The 20,707-nt window shown below is 45.4% G+C and overlaps 1 protein-coding gene across 1 annotated transcript in view; it reads left to right on the top strand.

Moving 5' to 3' along the window:
• The window catches only part of LOC122548889 (disintegrin and metalloproteinase domain-containing protein 12), a 257,353-nt gene that overhangs the window by 152,540 nt on the left and 84,106 nt on the right, over positions 1-20,707 (top strand). The window lies entirely within an intron of this gene.

Genomic DNA, 20,707 nt, shown 5'->3' with positions numbered 1-20,707 from the left:
GACTCTTGAATTCAATCCCTCTGCTAATGAACGATAATACTCCATAGGCCTTCTTACAAACTCTATCCACCTGAGTGGCAACCTTCAAAGATCTATGTACATAGACCCCAAGATCCCTCTGTTCCTCCACCTGGCTAAGAACCCTACCATTAACCCTGTATTCCGCATTCTTATTTGTTCTTCCAAAATGGACAACCTCACACTTGGCAGGGTTGAACTCCATCTGCCACTCCTCAGCCCAGCTCTGCATCATATCTAAGTCCCTCTGCAGCCGACAACAGCCCTCCTCACTGTCCACAACTCCACCTATCTTCGTATCATCTGCAAATTTACTGACCCACCCTTCGACTCCCTCATCTAAGTCATTAATAAAAATTACAAACAGCAGAGGACCCAGAACTGATCCCTGCGGAACTCCACTTGTAACTGGGCTCCAGGCTGAGTATTTACCATCTACCACCACTCTCTGCCTTCGACCGGTTAGCCAGTTTTCTATCCAATTGGCCAAATTTCCCTCTATCCCATGCCTCCTGACTTTCCGCATAAGCCTACCATGGGGAACCTTATCAAATGCCTTACTGAAATCCATGTACACTACATCCACTGCTCTTCCCTCATCCACATGCTTGGTCACCTCCTCGAAGAATTCAATAAGACTTGTAAGGCAAGACCTACCCTTCACAAATCCGTGCTGGCTGTCCCTAATCAAGCAGTGTCTTTCCAGATACTCATAAATCCTATCCCTCAGTACCCTTTCCATTACTTTGCCTACCACAGAAGTAAGACTAACAGGCCTGTAATTCCCGGGGTTATCCCTATTCCCTTTTTTGAACAGGGGCACAACATTCGCTACTCTCCAGTCCCCTGGTACCACCCCCTTTGCCAGTGAAGACGAGAAGATCATTGCCAACGGTACTGCAATTTCCTCTCTTGCTTCCCACATAATCCTAGGATATATCCCGTCAGGCCCGGGGGACTTGTCTATCCTCAAGTTGTTCAAAATGTCCAACACATCTTCCTTTCTAACAGGTATCTCTTCTAGCTTACCAGTCCATTTCACACTCTCCTCTTCTACAATACGGTCCCTCTCGTTCGTAAATACTGAAGAGAAGTACTTGTTCAAGACCTCTCCTATCTCTTCCGACTCAATACACAGTCTCCCACTACTGTCCTTGATCGGACCTACCCTCGTTCTCGTCATTCTCTGGTTTCTCACATACGCATAAAATGCCTTGGGGTTATCCTTGATCCTATCCGCCAACGATTTTTCATGCCCTCTCTTAGCTCTCCTAATCCCTTTCTTCAGGTCCCTTCTGGCTATCCTGTATCCCTCCACTGCTCTGTCTGAATCCTGTTTCCTCAACCTTATGTTATAGTTCCCTCCGCACCCCAATCTGTGTTCTGCAGAGACTTGTTGCGGCCATGCTCCCTCATCCAAACACTAACCAATTCTCCACATCTGGCACCTTCCCTTGCTGTCGCAAGAGGTTCAAAACTTGTGTCCACATCTCCCTGCACACATCCGTTCAAGGCCCCAGAAGGATCGTTTCACATCCAGCAGAGATTTTCTTGCACATCCATCCACCTGAGTGTGAGTAAAACTATTTTAAAGTCTTACCTCAGGCGTCGGGACCTCCATTTGTTGAGAGGTAAGAGGGAGGAGCAGGGGACTGCTGGGAAGGTGATAAGACCGTTTAAAAAGCTGACCTCAGGCGTCGGGGCCTCCATTTGTCGAGAGGTGAGAGGGAGGAGCACTCTCTCTTTTTAAAGGAGCAGCAGAGGGAGGAGGCCACAGCGAGGAGCAGACGCTGCTGGGTATATATTTGGGCAACGGCTGAATCCCGAGACACTACACGTGTAGTGTCTCCCACCCGTTCTCCTCCTCTAACCAAAAAAAACATACTCTCGTGTGTTGCTCAGGTAAGGCGTTTCAATTTATATTTGTCATGTATCGTGTGATCGATTGAAAGTTTATTGTTAGTTGGTGAGTTGAATAAGAACTTAGAGAAGTAGTAGAAATTATTTAATTCATAAATTTGTATAAATTATTGAAATAAGTAGAGATGGCTGGGCAGGTGAAGTGCTGTAGCTGTATGATGTGGGAGCTGGCTGATCCCATTGTGAGCGGCAGTGACCACATCTGCAGCAAGTATCGGTTGCTGGAAGAACTCCGGATCAGAATTGATGATCTGGAAGCTGAGCTTCAAACACTGCGGCACATCTGGGATGGGGGAGAGTTACCTGTACGCTTTGTTTCAGGAGGCAGTCACACCCGGTAGATTAAGTAATTTAAATTCAGTTAATGATCAGGGACAACAGGGTGTGACTGTAAGTGAGGCAGGTAGGGGGATTCTGAGTTCAGGAGTGGAGAAGCCTCAGCCCCTGACCTTGTCCAACAGGTATGAGATTTTTGCTCCGTGTATGGATAAGGATGTGGACAGGATGAGCTAGCTGACCATGGCACCGTGGCAGAAGGCCATTCAAAGGGTGTGGGGGAGCAAAAAGACAAGTAGTTGTTATAGGGGATTCCATAATTAGGGGAATCAGATAGAATCCTTTGTGAGTTGGATCAGGAGTTCCACATGGTGTGTTGCTTGCCCGCAGCCAGGGTGCAGGACATCTCCAACCAGCTTGAAAGGATATTGGAGCGGGAGGGAGAAGATCCCGTTGTTGTGGTCCACGTTGGCACCAACAACATAGGCAAGGCTAGGAAGGAGGACCTGCTTGGGGATTATCGAGCACGAGGAAAGAAATTGAAGAACAGGTCCTCGAGGGTCATAATCCCTGGATTACTGCTCGAGCCACATGCTAATTGGCATAGGGATAAGAAAATTAGGGAAGTAAACACGTGGCTAAGAGATTGGTGTGGGAAAGAGGGATTCCATTTCATGGGACATTGGCATCAGTTTTGGAACCGGGTAGATCTGTACCGATGGGATGGTCTCCACCTGAACCAATCTGGAACCAGTGTTCTGGTAAAAAGGATAAATAGGGTGGTCACTAGGGCTTTAAACTTGTGAGTCAGGGGGAAGGGAAAGGGAAAGCGACAGGGAGTTTGGAGGCAAGTAGAAAAATAAGCAGCAGGTTAGCATGTGTGTAGGGTTTAAGTTCAAGGTATAGAACATAGAACATAGAAGAATACAGCGCAGTACAGGCCCTTTGGCCCTCGATGTTGTGCCGATCCAAGCCCACCCAACCTACACTAGCCCACTATCCTCCATATGCCTATCCAATGCCCGCTTAAATGCCCATAAAGAGGGAGAGTCCACCACTGCTACTGGCAGGGCATTCCATGAACTCACGACTCGCTGAGTAAAGAACCTACTCCTAACATCTGTCCTATACCTACCACCCTTTAATTTAAAGCTATGCCCCCTCGTAATAGCTGACTCCATACGTGGAAAAAGGTTCTCACGGTCAACCCGATCTAAACCCCTAATCATCTTGTACACCTCTATCAAGTCACCCCTAAACCTTCTTTACTCCAATGAAAACAACCCCAAGTGCCTCAGCCTTTCCTCATACGATCTTCCTACCATACCAGGCAACATCCTGGTAAACCTCCTCTGCACCCGTTCCAGTGCCTCCACATCCTTCCTATAGTATGGCGACCAAAACGGCACACAATATTCCAGATGCGGCCGCATCAGAGTCTTCTACAACTGCAACATGATCTCAGGACTCCGGAACTCAATTCCTCTACCAATAAAAGCCAGTACGCCATATGCCTTCTTCACCTGGATGGCAACTTTCAAAGATCTGTGTACATGGACACCAAGATCCCTCTGCTCATCCACACTACCAAGTATCCGACCATTAGACCAGTACCCCATCTTTTTGTTACTCTTACCAAAGTGAATCACCTCACACTTAGCTACATTGAACTCCATTTGCCACCTTTCTGCCCAGTTCTGCAGCTTATCTATATCCCGCTGTAACATGCCACATCCTTCCTCACTGTCACAACTCCTCTGACTTTCGTATCATCCGCAAACTTGCTCACCCAACCTTCTAGCCCTTCCTCCAGGTCATTTATAAAAATGACAAACAGCAATAGTCCCAAAACAGATCCTTGCGGAACACCGCTAGTAACGGCACTCCAAGATGAACCTTTACCATCAACTACTACCCTCTGTCTTCTTCCAGCCAGCCAATTCCTAATCCAAACCTCCAACTCACCCTCAATGCCATACCTCTGTATTTTTTGAAGTAGCCTACCATGGGGAACCTTATCAAACGACTTACTAAAATCCATATACACCACATCTACCGCTTTCCACTCGTCCACCTCCTTAGTCACCTTCTCAAAGAATTCAATAAGGTTTGTGAGGCATGACCTACCCTTCACAAAACCATGCTGACTATCCTTGATCACATTATTCCTATCCAGATGTTCATAAATCCTATCCCTTACAATTCTCTCGAAGACTTTGCCCACAACAGAAGTGAGACTCACCGGCCTATAGTTACTAGGGTTATCCCTACTCCCCTTCTTGAACAAGGGAACCACATTTGCTATCCTCCAGTCTTCTGGCACTACTCCTGTAGACAACGAGGACATAAAAATCAAGGCCAATGGCTCTGCAATCTCCTCCCTTGCTTCCCAGAGAATCCTAGGATAAATACCATCAGGCCCAGGGGACTTATCTATTTTCACCCTTTCCAGAATTTCCAACACCTCTTCCCAACATATCTCAAAGCCATTCATTCTACTTAATTGTGACTCAATATTCACATCGGCAACAATGTCCTGTTCCTGAGTGAATACTGACGAAAAGTATTCATTCAGTGTCTCCCCAATCTCTTCAGCCTCCACACGCAACTTCCCACTACTATCCTTGACTGGACCTATTCCTATCCTAGTCATTCTTTTATTCCTGACATACCTATAGAAAGCCTTAGGGTTTTCCCTAATCCTACCAACTAAGGACCTTTCATGTCCCCTCCTTGCTGCTCTTAGCTCCCTCTTCAGGTCCTTCCTGGCTACCTTATAACTCTCAATTCCCCCCAATTGAACCTTCACGCCTCATCTTTACATAGGCCGCCCTCTTCCATTTAACAAGGGATTCCAATTCCTTATTAAACCACGGCTCCCTCACACAACCCTTTCCTCCCTGCCTGACAGGTACATACTTATCAAGGACACTCAATAGTTGCTCCTTGAACAAGCTCCACATATCAATTACGCCCTTGCCTTGAAGCCTACTTTTCCAAGCCACGCATCCTATGTCATTCCTCACCGCATCATAATTTCCCTGCCCCCAGCTATAACTCTTGCCCTGCAGTGCACACTTATCCCTCTACATCACTAGAGTAAAAGTCACCGAATTGTGGTCACTGTCCCCAAAGTGCTCACCTACCTCTAATTCTAACACCTGGCCTGGTTCGTTACCCAGAACCAAATCCAGTATGGCCTCACCTCTTGTTGGCCTATCTACATATTGTGTCAGGAAACCCTCCTGCACACATTGGACAAACACTGACCCATCTAACGAACTAGAGCTATAGCTTTCCCAATCAATATCAGGAAAGTTAAAGTCCCCCATAACAACCACCCTATTACTTTCACTCTTCTCTTGAATCATCCTCACAATCCTTTCTTCTACGTTTCTAGGACTATTAGGAGGCCTGTAAAAAACTCCTAACAGGGTGACCTCACTTTTCCTATTCCTAACCTCAGCCCAAACTACCTCAGATGGCGAGTCTTCATCCATCGTCCTTTCCACAGCTGTAATACTATCTTTGACAAGCAATGCCACACCTCCCCCTCTTTTACCCCCACCTCTGACCCGACTAAAACAATTAAACCCTGGAACCTGCAACAGCCAATCCTGTCCCTGTTCTACCCATGTCTCCGTAATAGCCACAACATCGAAGTCCCAGGTACCAACCCACGCTGCAAGTTCACCTACCTTATTTCGTATACTTTTTGCATTGAAGTATACACACTTCAAGCCACTTTCCTGTTTACAGGCACCCTCCTTTGAGATTGATACCATGTTCCTAACCTCTCTACACTCCAGGTCCTGCACCCTAAAGCTACAGTCTAGGTTCCCATGCCCCTGCAGACTTAGTTTAAACCCCCCCCAAAGAGCACTAGCAAACCTCCCGCCAATGATACTGGTGCCCCTCAGGTTCAGGTGTAGACCATCCTGTTTATAGAGGTCCCACCTTCCCCAGAAAGAACCCCAGTTATCCAGATACCGGAATCCCTCCCTCCTACACCATCCCTGTAGCCACGCATTTAACTGTTCTCTCTCCCTATTCCTTGACTCTCTATCACGTGGCACGGGTAACAAACCAGAGACAACAACTCTGTTCGGTCTAACTCTGAGCTTCCAACCTAGCTCCCTGAAAGCCTGCCTAACATCCTCAGCCCTCCTCCTACCTATGTCATTGGTGCCAATGTGGACCACGACTTCGGGCTGCTCCCCCTCCCCCTTAAGGACACGGAAAACACGATCAGAGACATCACGTACCCTTGCACCTGGGAGGCAACATACCAAACGTGAGTCTCTCTCGCCCCCACAAAACCCCCTATCTGTGCCCCGAACTATCGAGTCCCCAATTACTATTGCTCTGCTCTTCTCCACCCTTCCCTTCTGAGCAACGGGGACAGGCTCCGTGCCAGAGGCCTGAGCCCCATGACTTATCCCTGGTAAGTCGTCCCCCCGAAAAGTATCCAAAATGGTATACTTGTTCTTGAGGGGAACGGCCGCAGGGGGTCCCTGCACTGGCTGCTTCCTCCCAGTCCCCCTCACTGTCACCCATCTGTCTGCAATCTTTGGAGTTACTACTTCCCTAAAGCTCCGATCTATGATCCCCTCTGCCTCCCGAATGATCCTAAGTTCATCCAACTCCAGCTCCAGTTCCCTAACACGATCTTGGAGGAGCTGGAGATGGGTGCACTTCCTGCAAGTGTAATCTGCAGGGACGTCCATGGCATCCCTCACCTCAAACATGTTCCAAGAGGAACATTGCACTGCCTTCACTGCCATCCCTCTAAAAGTAACCTTTTTTTTAAAAAAAACTGTGTCTAAAGAATAGAACAAGCAAAATGCAGCACTTACCTACTTACCACAACGGGTCTTATTATTAGGTTAGAGGAGGAGGGAGGGTCGGATGCACTACCTCTGTAGTGCCTCGGGTTCTTCTCCTGCACGCTTTTATAGGGAAAAAACCTACCCGGCTGCCCCTCTGGTCTTCGTCACTTCCCCCTGCTGCTCCCGCTCTTTCTGTGAAGAGAAAAAAAAACACCGCTGCCCACAGTAAGTAATTTTAAAACAAACTGTCTCACCTTAGCTGTCGCCTTCCGGGTTCCTTTACACTCTGCTGCTGCTCGCACTCAAAATGACCTTTGGGGTCGAAGGGTGAGTATTTATACTCACTGCTTTCCTTCCCGGCTGCCCCTCTGGTAGACTAGGAATGAAGCAAAAAGGAAGGATAACTTAGGACATATTACTAGAGATGTTGGAAATCATGAGGATATGAAAATTAGCATTAAGGCGCTTTCCCTGAATGCTCTTAGTATTTGTAACAAAGGAGATGAATTAACGGCACAAATCATCGTGAATGATAATGATGTGGTAGGCGTCACAGAGATGTGGTTGCAGGGGGTTCAGGACCGGCAGTTAAACATCCAAGGATTTACAATGTATCGAAAGACAGGGAGATGGGTAGAGGGGGCGTGGTTGCCTTGTTAGTTAAGAATAAGATGAATTCTATAGCACTGAATGACATAGGGTCAGATGATGTGGAGTCTGTGTGGGTGGAGTTGAGGAACCACAAAGCAAAAAAACCATAATGGGAGTTATGTACAGACCTCCTAGCAATGGTCAGGACCAGGGGTACAAGATATGCCAGGAAATAGATAGGGTATGTCAGAAAGGCAAGGTCACAGTGATCATGGGGGACTTCAACATGCAGATGGACTGGGTGAATAATGTTGCCAATGGATCCAAAGAAAGGGAATTCATGGAATACTTACAGGATGGCTTTTTGGAACAGCTAGTGATGGAGCCCACAAAGGAGCAGGCTATTCTGGACTTAATTCTATGTAATTAGCCAGACTTTATAAAAGATCTTAAAGTAAGGGAACACTTTAGAGACAGCGATCATAATATGGTAGAATTCAGTCTGCAGTTTGAAAGAGAGAAGGCAAATTTGGATGTAATGGTGTTACAGTTAAACAAAGGTAATTACAGGGGCATGAGAGAGGAACTAATGAAAATCAACTGGAAGCAGAGCCCAGTGGGGAAGACAGTCGAGCAACAATGGCAGGAGTTTCTGGGTGTAATTGAGGACACAGTACAGAGGGTCATCCCAAAGAAAAGAAAGGGAGGGGCTTAGACAGCCATGGCTGACAAAGGAAGTCAGGAAATGTATCACAGAAAAAGAGAGAGCTTTAAAAAGTGGCCAAGAGCACTGGGAAAGCAGAAGATTGGGAAGATTACAAAGGATAACAAAGAGAAAAATAAAGAAGGAGAGGCTCAAATATGAAGGTAAGCTAGCCAGTAATATTAGAAATGATAGTAAAAGTTTCTTTCAACATATAAGAAACAAACAAGAGGCAGAAGTTGAAATTGGGCCGTTCCAAATTGATGCAGGAAGGCTCGTGCTGGGAGATAAGGAAAGAGCTGAAGAATATAGTAAGTCATGATTTGGAGATGCCGGTGTTGGACTGGGGTGTACAAAGTTAAAATTCTCACAACACCAGGTTATAGTCCACCAGGTTTAATTGGAAGCACTAGCTTTCAGAGCTCTGCTGCTCTATGACTGGAGGTGCTTGTGGAGTACACGACTGTAAGACACAGAATTTATAGCAAAAGTTTACAGTGTGATGTAACTGAAATTATACATTGAAAAATACCTTGATTGTTTGTTAAGTTTCTCATCTGTTCGAATGATCATATTATCTTCACTTCTTTCATATGTAAATCATAAAACATTTTTTAAAAGTTACATTCTCAAGTTCACTTAAAAAAAAGTTTTGCGATTTACATATGAAAGAAGTGAAACTATCATGGTCATTCGAACAGATGAGACTTAACAAACAATCAAGGTATTTTTCAATATATAATTTCGGTTACACCACACTGTAAACTTTTGCTATAAATTCTGTCTTACAATTGTGTACTTCACGACCACATGATGAAGGAGCAGCGCTCTGAAAGCTAGTGCTTCTAATTAAATTTGTTGGGTTATAACCCAGCATTGTGTGATTTTTAACTTAATAAATACTTTGTGTCAGTCTTCACAGCGGAAGACATGAGTAATATCCCAACAATTAAGGAGAGTCAAGGGGCAGAGTTGAGTATAGTAGCCAGCACAAAAGAGAAAGTGCTAGAAAAGCTAAAAGGTCTAAAAATCGATAAATCTCTAGCCCTGAAGGGCTACATCCCAGAGAACTGAGGGAGGTGTCTGCGGAAATACCGGAGGCGCTGACTGTGATCTTTCAAAAATCATCGGAGTCAGGAAAGGTCCGAGATGACTGGAAAATCATTGTTGTAACAACTTGTTCAGGAAAGGACCAAGTCAAAAGATGGAAAATTATAGGCCAATTAGCCTATCCTCAGTTGTAGGCAAAACTCAGCATGGATTTAGTAAGGGGAGGTCATGCCTGACAAACCTGTTAGAATTCTTTGAAGAGGTAACAAGTAGGTTAGACCAGGGAAACCTAGTGGATGTCGTCTATCTAGACTTCCAAAAGGCCTTTGATAAGGTGCCTCACGGGAGGCTGCTGAGTAAGGAGAGGGCCCATGGTGTTCAAGGTGAACTATTGGCATGGATTGAGGATTGGCTGTCTGACAGAATGCAAAGAGTTGGGATAAAAGGTTCTTTATCGGGATTGCAGCCGGTGACAAGTGGCGCCCCGCAGGGTTCAGTGTTGGGGCCGCAGCTGTTCACTTTATATATTAATGATCTGGATGAAGGGACTGGGGGCATCCTAGTGAAGTTCACTGATGATACAAAGTTAGGTGGACAGGCAGGTAGTACTGAGGAGGTGGGGAGGCTGCAGAAGGATTTAGACAGTTTAGGAAAATGGTCCAGGAATTGGCTGATGAAATTCAACATGAGGGATCTTGCACTTTGGAAAAAAGAATACAGGCAAGGACTATTTTCTAAACGGTGAGAAAATTCATAAAGCCAAAGTATAAAGGGATCTGGAATTGCTCGTACAGGATTCTCTAAAGGTTAACTTGCAGGTTGAGTCCGTGATTGAGAAAGCAAATGTAATATTGTCATATATCTCAAGAGGGTTGGAATAAAGAAGCAGTGATGTGCTTCAGAGACTAGTCAGGCCTCAGTTAGAATACTGTCCAATTTTGGGCCCCACACTCAGGAAGGACATACTGACACTGGAGCGAGTCCAGCGGACATTCACATGGATGATCCCTGGAATGGGGCCCAACATATGATGATCGGCTGAGGATCCTGAGATTGTATTCATTAGAGTTTAGAGGGTTGAAGGGAGATCAAATAGAAACTTACAAGATAATGCATGGCTTAGAAAGGGTGGGCGCTGGGAAGTTGTTTCCATTAGGCAGGGAGACTAGGACCGTGGGCACAGCCTTAAAATTAGAGGGGGTCAATTTGGAATGGAAATGAGGAGACATTTCTTCAGCCAGAGAGTGGTGGGCCTGTGGAATTCATTGCCATGGAGCGCAGTGGAGGCCAGGACGTTGGGTGTCTTCAAGGCAGAGATTGATAAATTATTGATCTCACAAGGAATTAAGGGCTATGGGTAGAGTGTGGGTAAGTGGAATTGAAATATCCTTCAGCCATGATTAAAAGGCGGAGTGGACTCGATGGGGCGAATGGCCTTGCTTCCCTGCCTATGTCTTATGCTCTCAATGCACAAAGTGAAACATTGTGGTCCCAACACAGAGACTTGTGGAATACTGCTTGTCACCAGCTGCCATTCTGAGAAGGACCCTTTTATCCCACTACAAGTGCCTGTAATGTCTAGGGATGTGCAGGTTAGGTAGTTAGTCATGGTAAAACACTGGGCTACAGGATGGAGTGAAGGGTCTGTGTGGGATGCTGTTCAGTTCCTGATGTACTGTCGTGATTCTATGAAATATTCTGTGACATCAACAGCCATCTATAACAGCATTTTGTACTTATTTATGGAGTGATGTTGTCACTGCTAAGCCAACATTTATTGGTCATCCCTACTTGGCCAGAGGGCCCCACATTGCTATGGGTCTGGAGTCACATGCAGCCTAGGTAAGGATGCATTTTTGGATCATTGGAATCTCTTCTGGGGAAGTAGTGAGAGTGGGATAAAAGGGTCCTTCTCAGAATGGCAGCTGGTGACAAGCAGTATTCCACAAGTCTCTGTGTTGGGACCACAATGTTTCAGGTAGATAACATCAATTGGCTCTCCTTGGTCTAAACTGTGCATTACTTCCTCAAAGAATTCTAACAGATTTGTCAAACATGATGAAACCATGATGAATTTGCTCTATTTTACTATACAATTCCAAGTATTCTGAAATCTCATCCTTCACAATGGATTCCAGGATCTTACCCATAACCGAGGTTAGGCTAATCGGCCTGTAATTTTGACTTGTTCCCTTTTTAAACAGAGGAATCACGTTGGTGATTTTTCAGTCCTCTGGGCCCTCCCTGATTCTAGCAATTCCTGAAAGATCACCACTAACGCCTCCACTATCTTCAACTCTCTTAGAACTCTGGAGTATATTCCATCTGATCCAGGTGATTTATCCAACTTTAGGTCATTTAGCTTTTCTAGCACCTTCTCCTGGATGATGGCCACCATACTCAGCTCTGCCCCTCACTCTCTTAAAGACTGACGCGAAATAATTATTCAGTTCCTGATGAAGGGTTTTTGCCTGATACATCAATTTTGTGCTCTTTGGATGCTGCCTGATCTGCTGTGCTTTTCCAGCACCATTCTAATCACAACTCTAATCTCCAGCATCTGCAATCCTCATGTTGACCTATTCAGTTCCTCAGCCATTTCCTTGTTTCCCACTACTATCTCTCCAGCATCATTTCCCAGTGACCCAACATCAATTTTTGCCTCTCTTTTGCCCTTTATATGTCTAACAGTCTTCCTTTATAATACTGGCTAGCTTGCCCTTTGTTGGTTTTTGTAAGTTTCCCAATCCGCTGGTTTCCCACTGCCCTTAGCCACACCTATTGTTTACTCCTTACCACCTACTCCACCCTATCTTCTGTATAAATAGCAATTTTTCCCTGGCTTCCATCAGGAAAGGTCACTGGAACCAAAACATTAACTCTGATTTCTCTCCACATAGGCTTCCAGGCCTGCTGAGATTTTACAGCAATTTCTGTTTCTGTTCCTGATTTGCAGAATCAGATAGAGGATAAAGATATAAAAGGGACCGAAGGGGCAACATTTTTGAGCAGAGGGTGGTGCATGTATGGAATTAACTGGCAGAGGAAGTGGTAGAGGCTGGTACAATTACAGCATTTAGAAGGCATCTGGATGGGTAAATGGATAGGAAAGGTTTAGTGGGATGTAGGCCAATTGCTGGCAAATGGGACTAGATTAGGTTAGGATATCTGGTCAGCATGGACAAGTTGGACTGAAGGGTCTGTTTCCGTGCTGTAGATCCCTCTGACTCTATCTGCAGTTCTTTTGTTTTCCTAAATTTGAATAGTTATGGAGAGTGGTCAGGAAGGTGGAGTTGAGGCTGAGATAATTCTGTTGAATGGTGGAGCAGATTCAAGGGGTTGAATTGTCTCTTCCTGCTCCGAGGTCTTATATTCTTATGCTCAGTTTCTTGGGACCTGGTGAGCCCATGAGTCCAGATTAATTGCCCTATATCAATGTTTGAACCAATCAGAAGCTGATAGACTCAATCTCATGATTTTATACCTTACAGGCAATACTCGGGACCACACCATCACAATCCCGGAATATGCCATGTCCCAACAGCAGGACAGACTCAGAGGTGATAGCATAGTGACATTCAAAAATGATGGATTGCACCTAAATTGGAAGGGGACCAATATACTGGCAGGGAGATTTGCTAGAGCTGCTCGGGAAGATTTAAATTCGTAAGGTACGGGGGTTGGGGGTGGGGGTGGGGGTGGGGTGAGACTCAGGGAGATAGTGTGGGACCCGGGGGGGGTGGGGGTGGGGTGAGACTCAGGGAGATAGTGTGGGACCCGGGGGGGGGGGGGGGGGGTGAGACTCAGGGAGATAGTGTGGGACCCAGGGAAATAGTGAGGAAAGAGATCAATCTGAGACTGGTACAGTTGGGAAAAGAAGCGAGTCAAACAGTCAGGGCAGGCAGGGACAAAGCAGAGAACAAAATAGGACTGATAAATTCAACTGCATTTATTTCAATGCAAGTGGCCTAACAGGGAAGGCAGATGAACTCAGGGCATGGTTAGGAACATGGGACTGGGATATCATAGCAATTACAGAAACATGGCTCAGGGATGGGCAGGACTGGCAGCTTCATGTTCCAGGATACAAATGTACAAGAAGGATAGAAAGGGAGGCAAGAGAGGAGGGGGAGTGGCGTTTTTGATAAGGGATAGTATTACTTAGGGAGGATATTCCCAGAAATACATCCAGGGAAATTATTTGCATGGAACTGAGAAATAAGATCGGGACGATCACCTTGTTGGGATTGTATTAAAAACTCTCCAATAGTCAGAGGGAAATTGAGAAACAAATTTGTAAGGAGATCTTAGTTATCTGCCAGAATAATCAGGGGGTTATGGTAGGAGATTTTAACTTTACAAACTTGGACTGGGACTGCCATAGTGTTAAGGGTTTAGATGGAGAGGAATTTGTTAAGTGTGGACAAGAAACAAATATATGGGTGCACCTCGATGTGGATAGACTGGTGAGCCTGACATCGGTGGTGGGCAGGTTGTTGGAAGGAATCCTGAGGGGCAGGATATACATGTACTTGGAAAGGCAAGGACTGATTAGGGATAGTCAACATGGCTTTGTGCATGAGAAATCATGTCTCATGAACTTGATTGAGTTTTTTGAAGAAGTAACAAAGTGGATTAATGAGGGCAGAGCAGTAGACGTGATCTATATGGACTTCAGTAAGGTGTTTGATTAGATTTAGATTAGATTAGATTCTCTACAGTGTTGAAAGAGGCCCTTCGGCCCAACAAGTCCACACCGACCCTCCACAGAGTAACCCACCCAGATCCATTTCCTGCTGCACCTAACATGATGGGCAATTTAACATGGTAAAAACAATGACTGCAGATGCTGGAAACCAGATTCTGGATTAGTGATGCTGGAAGAGCACAGCAGTTCAGGCAGCATCTGAGGAGCAGTGAAATCTAGCCAGGTTAGATCACATGGAATAAGAGAGAACTAGCCATTTGGATATAGAACTGACTCAAAGGAAGAAGACAGAGGGTGGTGGAGGAGGGTTGCTTTTCAGACTGGAGCCCTCTGACCAATGGTGTGCTACAAGGATCAGTACTGGTCCACTGCTTTTCGTCATTTATATAAATGATTTGGATGTGAACATAGGAGGTATAGTTAGTAAGTTGCAGATGACACCAAAATTGGAGGGAGAGTAGACAGCAAAGAAGGTTACCTCAGATTAGTAGTAGGGAGATTGAAGAACTCATAGACGGGCAGATTCTGGAAAAATGCAAATGTAGCAGGGTTGTTGTTATGGGTGATTTCAATTTTCCCAATATCGACTGGAAGCTCCTTAGTGCAGATGGTTTGGCTGGAGCCGTTTTTGTCAGGTGTGTTCAGGAGGGTTTCCTTACTCAGTATGTAGACAGACCGGCGAGGGGAGAGGCTATTTTGGATTTGGTGCTCGGCAACGAGCCAGGACAGGTGCCAGATCTCATGGTGGGAAAGCACTTTGGTGAAAGTGATCACAACTGCCTCACATTTAGCATAGCTTTGGAGAGTGAAAGGAGCAGTTACCGAGGGAAGATATTTAATTGAGGAAAAGGAAATTATGACGCTATGAGACAGGAGTTGGGAAGTACAGCCTGGGAGCAGTTGTTCCATGGAAAGGGCACAGAAGACACGTTGAGACTATTCAAGGAGCAGTTGTTGTGAGTGATGCACAAATTTGTTCCTCTGAGACAGGTAAGAAGGGGTAAGATTAAGGAGCCTTGGATGACGAGAACAGAGGACCTTCTCGTCGAAAGGAAGAAGGCAGCTTAGGTAAGGTGGGGAAGCAAGGATCTAGCACAGCTTTAGAGGATTACAGGCTTGCTAGAAAGGAGCTCAGAAATAGACTGAGGAGAGCTAGGAGGGGGCACGAAAAAGGCTTGGCAAGACAATTAGGGAGATTTCAAAGGCATTTTACTCATACGTGAGGAATAAGAGAATGATCAGGGAGAAGGTAGGGCCGATCAGGGATAGCGTAGGGAACTTGTGCGTGGAGTCTGAGCAGATAGGGGAAGCCCAAAATGAGTTTTTTTACTTCAGTTTTCACCAAGGAAAGGGAACTTGTTGTAAGTGAAAACTTAGAAGAGCTAGGATACAGTCTTGACCAGATCAAGATTGATGAAGTTGGTGTTCTGGAAATTTTGGAAAACATTAAGATTGATAAGTCCCCAGGGCCAGACCAGATTTATCCTAGGCTGCTCCGGGAAGCAAGAAAGATGGTTTTTAAGCCACTGGCAAAGATCTTTGTCTCCTCACTCTCCACGGGAGTTGTACCGGAGGATTGAAAGGAGGTGAATGTTGTTCAAGAAGGGGAATCCCTGGCAATTACAGACCAGTCAGTCTTACATCTGTGGTCAGCAAAGTTGTGGAAAGAATTCTGAGGGACAGGATTTATGACAATTTGGCAAAGTATAGTGTGATTAAAGGCAGTCAGCATGGCATTGTGAGGGCAGGTCTGCCTCACAAATCTTATTGAGTTCTTTGAGGAGGTGTCAAGACAGGTCGACGAAGGTCGAGCAGTGGATGTGGTGTATATGGATTTCAGTAAGGCATTTTATGAGGTTCCCCATGGCAGGCTCATTCATAAGGTCAGGAAGTATGGGATACAGGGAGATTTGGATATCTGGATTCAGAATTGGTTGGCTGACAGAAGGCAGAGAGTGGTTGTAGATGGAAAGTATTCTGCCTGGAGGTCAGTGTTGAGTGGGGTCCTCCACGACTCTGTTCTTGGGCCTCTGCTCCTTGTCATTTTTATAAATAACTTGGATGAGGAGGTTGAGGGGTGGGTTAGTAAATTTGCAGATGACATGAAGGTTGGAGATGTCGTCGATAGTACAAAGGGCTACTGAAGGCTGCAGTGCGACATAGACAGGATGCAGAGCTGGGCTGAGAAATGGCAGATGGAGTTCAACCTGGATAAATGCGAAGTGATGCACTTTGGAACGTCGAACTCAAATGCAGAATATAAGATTAAAGACAGGATTCTTGGCAGTGTGGAGGAACAGAGGGATCTTGGTGTTCAAGTGCATAGATCCCTCAAAGTTGCCACCCAAGTGATAAGGGTTGTTAAGAAAGCACATGGTGTTTTGTCTTTCATTAACAGGGGGATTGAGTTTAAGAGCTGCAAGGTTTTGCTACAGCTCTACAAGTCCCTGGTGAGACCACACTTGGAACATTGTGTCCAGTTCTGGTCGCCCTACTATAGGAAAGATACAGAGGCTTTGGGGAGGGTGCATAAAAGGTTTACCAGGATGCTGCCTGGACTGGAGGGCTTGCCTTATGAAGAAAGGTTGAATAAGCTCGGACTTTTCTCTCTGGAGAGAAGGAGGAAGAGAGGAGACCTGATCGAGGTATACAAAATAATGAGAGGAATAGATAGAGTCAATACCAGAAACGTTCCCCAGGGCAGGATTGACTGGTACGTGAAGTCATAGTTTGAAGATATTAGGAGGAAAGTAGAAAGGAGATATCAGAGGTAGGTTCTTTATGCAGAGAGTTGTGAGTGCATGGATTGGGTTGCCAGCTGTGGTGGTGGAAGCGAAGTCATTGGGGACATTTAAGCGACTGCTGGACATGCACTTGGATAGCAGTGAGTTGAGGGGTGCGTAGGTTAAGTTACTATATATTACATTAGGATTAAATCTCGGCACAATATCATGGGCCTAAGGGCCTGTTCTGTGCTGTGCTTTTCTATGTTCTATTACAACGGAATCTTGGTCAGAAGGGCCAATGGGCTGAGGAGTGGCAGATGGAGTTTAATTTAGATAAATGTGAGGTGCTGCATTTTGGAAAGGCAAATCAAGGCAGGATTTATAAACTTAATGGTAAGCTCCTGGGGAGTGTTGCTGAACAAAGAGACCTCTGAGTGATGGTTCATATTTTCTTGAAAGTGAAATAATACCTAGATTGGATAAGACCATAAGACCATAAGACATAGGAGTGGAAGTAAGGCCATTCGGCCCATCGAGTCCACTCCGCCATTCAATCATGGCTGATGCGCATTTCAGCTCCACTTACCAGCGTTCTCCCCGTAGCCCTTAATTCCTCTAGACAACAAGAATCTATCAATCTCGGCCTTGAAGACATTTAGCGTCCCGGCTTCCACTGCACTCCGTGGCAATGAATTCCACAGGCCCACCACTCTCTGGCTGAAGAAATGTCTCCGCATTTCTGTTCTGAAATGACCCCCTCTAATTCTAAGGCTGTGTCCACGGGTCCTAGTCTCCTCGTTTAACGGAAACAATTTCCTAGCATCCACCTTTTCCAAGCCATGTATTATTTTGTACGTCTCTATTAAGTCTCCCCTTAATCTTCTAAACTCCAATGAATACAATCCCAGTATCCTCAGCCGTTCCTCATATGTTAGACCTGTCATTCCAGGGATCATCCGTGTGAATCTCCGCTGGACACGTTCCAGTGCCAGTATGTCCTTCCTGTGGTGTGGGGACCAAAACTGGACACAGTACTCCAAATGGGGCCTAACCAGAGCTTTATAAAGTCTTAGTAGTACATCTCTGCTTTTATATTCCAACCCTCTTGAGATAAGAGACAACATTGCATTCGCTTTCTTAATCACGGACTCAACCTGCATGTTTACCTTTAGAGAATCCTCGACTAGCACTCCCAGATCCCTTTGTGCTTTGGCTTTATTAATTTTCTCACCATTTAGAAAGTAGTCTATGCTTTTATTCTTTTTGCCAAAGTGCAAGACCTCGCACTTGCTCACGTTAAATTCCATCAGCCATTTCCTGGACCACTCTCCCAACCTGTCGAGATCCTTCTGTAGCCTCCCCACTTCCTCAGTACTACCTGCCTGTCCACCTAACTTCGTATCATCGGCAAACTTCGCTAGAATGCCCCCCGGTTCCCTCATCCAAATCATTAATATATAATGCGAACAGCTGTGGCCCCAGCACCGAACCCTGCGGGACACCGCTCGTCACCGGCTGCCATTCTGAAAAAGAACCTTTTATCCCAACTCTCTGCCTTCTGTTAGACAGCCAATCCTCAATCCATCCCAGCAGCTCACCTCGAACACCAGAATTCACCTTGCTCAGCAGCCTCCCGTGTGGCACCTTATCAAAGGCCTTTTGAAAGTCTAGATAGACCACATCCACTGGGTTTCCCTGGTCTAACCTACTTGTTACCTCTTCAAAAAATTCCAACAGGTTTGTCAGGCCATGACCTCCCTTTACTAAATCCATGTTGACTTGTTCTAATCAGACTCTGCTCTTCCAAGAATTTAGAAACCTCATCCTTAATGATGGATTCTAGAATTTTACCTACAACCGAGGTTAAGCTGATTGGCCTATAATTTTCCATCTTTTGCCTTGATCCTTTCTTGAACAAGGGAGTTACAACAGCCATCTTCCAATCATCCGGGACCTTTCCTGACTCCAGTGACTCTTGAAAGATCTCAACCAATGCCTCTGCTATTTCCTCAGCCACCTCTCTCAGAACTCTAGGGTGTGGGCGGCACGGTGGCACAGTGGTTAGCACTGCTGCCTCGCAGCGCCAGAGACCCGGGTTCAATTCCCGACTCAGGCGACTGACTGTGTGGAGTTTGCATGTTCTCCCCGTGTCTGCGTGGGTTTCCTCCGGGTGCTCCGGTTTCCTCCCACAGTCCAAAGATGTGCAGGTCAGGTGAATTGGCCATGCTAAATTGCCCGTAGTGTTAGGTATAGGGGTAAATGTAGGGGTATGGGTGGGTTGCGCTTCGGCGGGTTGGTGTGGACTTGTTGGGCCGAAGGGCCTGTTTCCATACTGTAATGTAATCTAATCTAATCCCATCGGGGCCAGGAGATTTATCAAATTTAAGACTTTTTAACTTTTCTAGCACTATCTCTTTCGTAATGGCAACCATACTCAACTCAGCCCCGTGACACCCTTTAATTTTTGGGATATTGCTCATGTCTTCCACTGTGAAAACTGACGCAAAGTACTTGTTAAGTTCTCCTGCTATTTCCTTATCTCCCATCACTAGGCTTCCTGCATCAGTTTGAAGTGGCCCAATGTCTACTTTTGCCTGTCGTTTGTTTCTTATGTACTGAAAGAAACTTTTACTATTATTTCTAATATTACTGGCTAGCCTACCTTCATATTTGATCCTCTCATTTCTTATTACACTCTTTGTTATCCTCTGTTTGCTTTTGTATCCTTCCCAATCTTCTGATTTCCCACTGTTCTTAGCCACTTTATAGGATCTCTCTTTTTCTTTAATACATTTCCTGACTTCCTTTGTCAGCCAAGGTTGTCTAATCCCTCCCCAGTTAATCTTTCTTTTCTTGGGAATGAACCTCTGTACAGTGTCCTCAATTATACCTACAAACTCCTGCCATTTTTGCTCTACTGTCTTCCCGGTTAGCCTCTGCTTCCAGTCTATTTTAGTCAGTTCCTCTCTCATGCCCTCATAATTACCTTTATTCAACTGTAACACCATTACATCCGATTTTGCCTTCTCCCTTTCAAACTCCAGACTGAACTCTACCATATTATGGTCGCTACTTCCTAAGGGTTCCCTTACTTTAAGATCTTTTATAGAGTCTGGTTCATTGCAAAGCACTAGGTCCAGAATAGCCTGCTCTCTTGTGGGCTCCATGACAAGCTGTTCCAAAAAGCCATCCTGTAAGCATTCCATGAATTCCCTTTCTTTCGATCCACTAGCAACATTATTTACCCAGTCCACCTGCATATTGAAGTCTCCCATGATCAATGTAACCTCGCCTTTCTGACATGCCTTCTCTATTTCCCGGTACATGTTGCGTCCCTGGTCCTGACCACTGTTAGGAGGTCTATACACAACTCCAATTATGTTTTTTTTGCCTTTGTGGTTCCTCAATTCCACCCACACAGACTCCACATCATCCGACGCTATGTCATTCAATACCATAGATTTAATTTGGTTCTTAACTAACAAGGCAACCCCACCCCCTCTACCCACCTCTCTGTCTTTTCGATAAGATAGTGAAGAAAGCGTTTGGTATGCTTTTCTTTATTGATCAGAGTATTGAGTACAGGGGTTTGGAGGTCATGTTGCAACTGTACAGGACATTGGCTGGGCTATGCTTGAAATATTGCATGCAATTCTGGTCTCCTTCCCATCGGACATATTTTGTGAAAATTGAAATGGTTCAGAAAGGATTTACAAGGATATTGCCAGGGTTGGAGGATTTGAGCTATAGGCAGAAGTTGAACGGTTTTCCTTGGTTGAGGGGTGACCTTATAGAAGTTTATAAAATCAGGTGAGGCATGCATAGGATAAATAGGCAAAGTCTTTTCCCTGAGGTGGGGAGACCAAAGCTAGAGGGCATAGGTTTA

This window comes from Chiloscyllium plagiosum, unplaced genomic scaffold (genome assembly GCF_037043375.1).
Source record: "Chiloscyllium plagiosum isolate Xiang-an unplaced genomic scaffold, Cpla_swu_hap1 HiC_scaffold_1, whole genome shotgun sequence".
Taxonomy (NCBI): domain Eukaryota; kingdom Metazoa; phylum Chordata; class Chondrichthyes; order Orectolobiformes; family Hemiscylliidae; genus Chiloscyllium; species Chiloscyllium plagiosum.
This window is presented reverse-complemented; position numbering and strand designations above follow the sequence as displayed.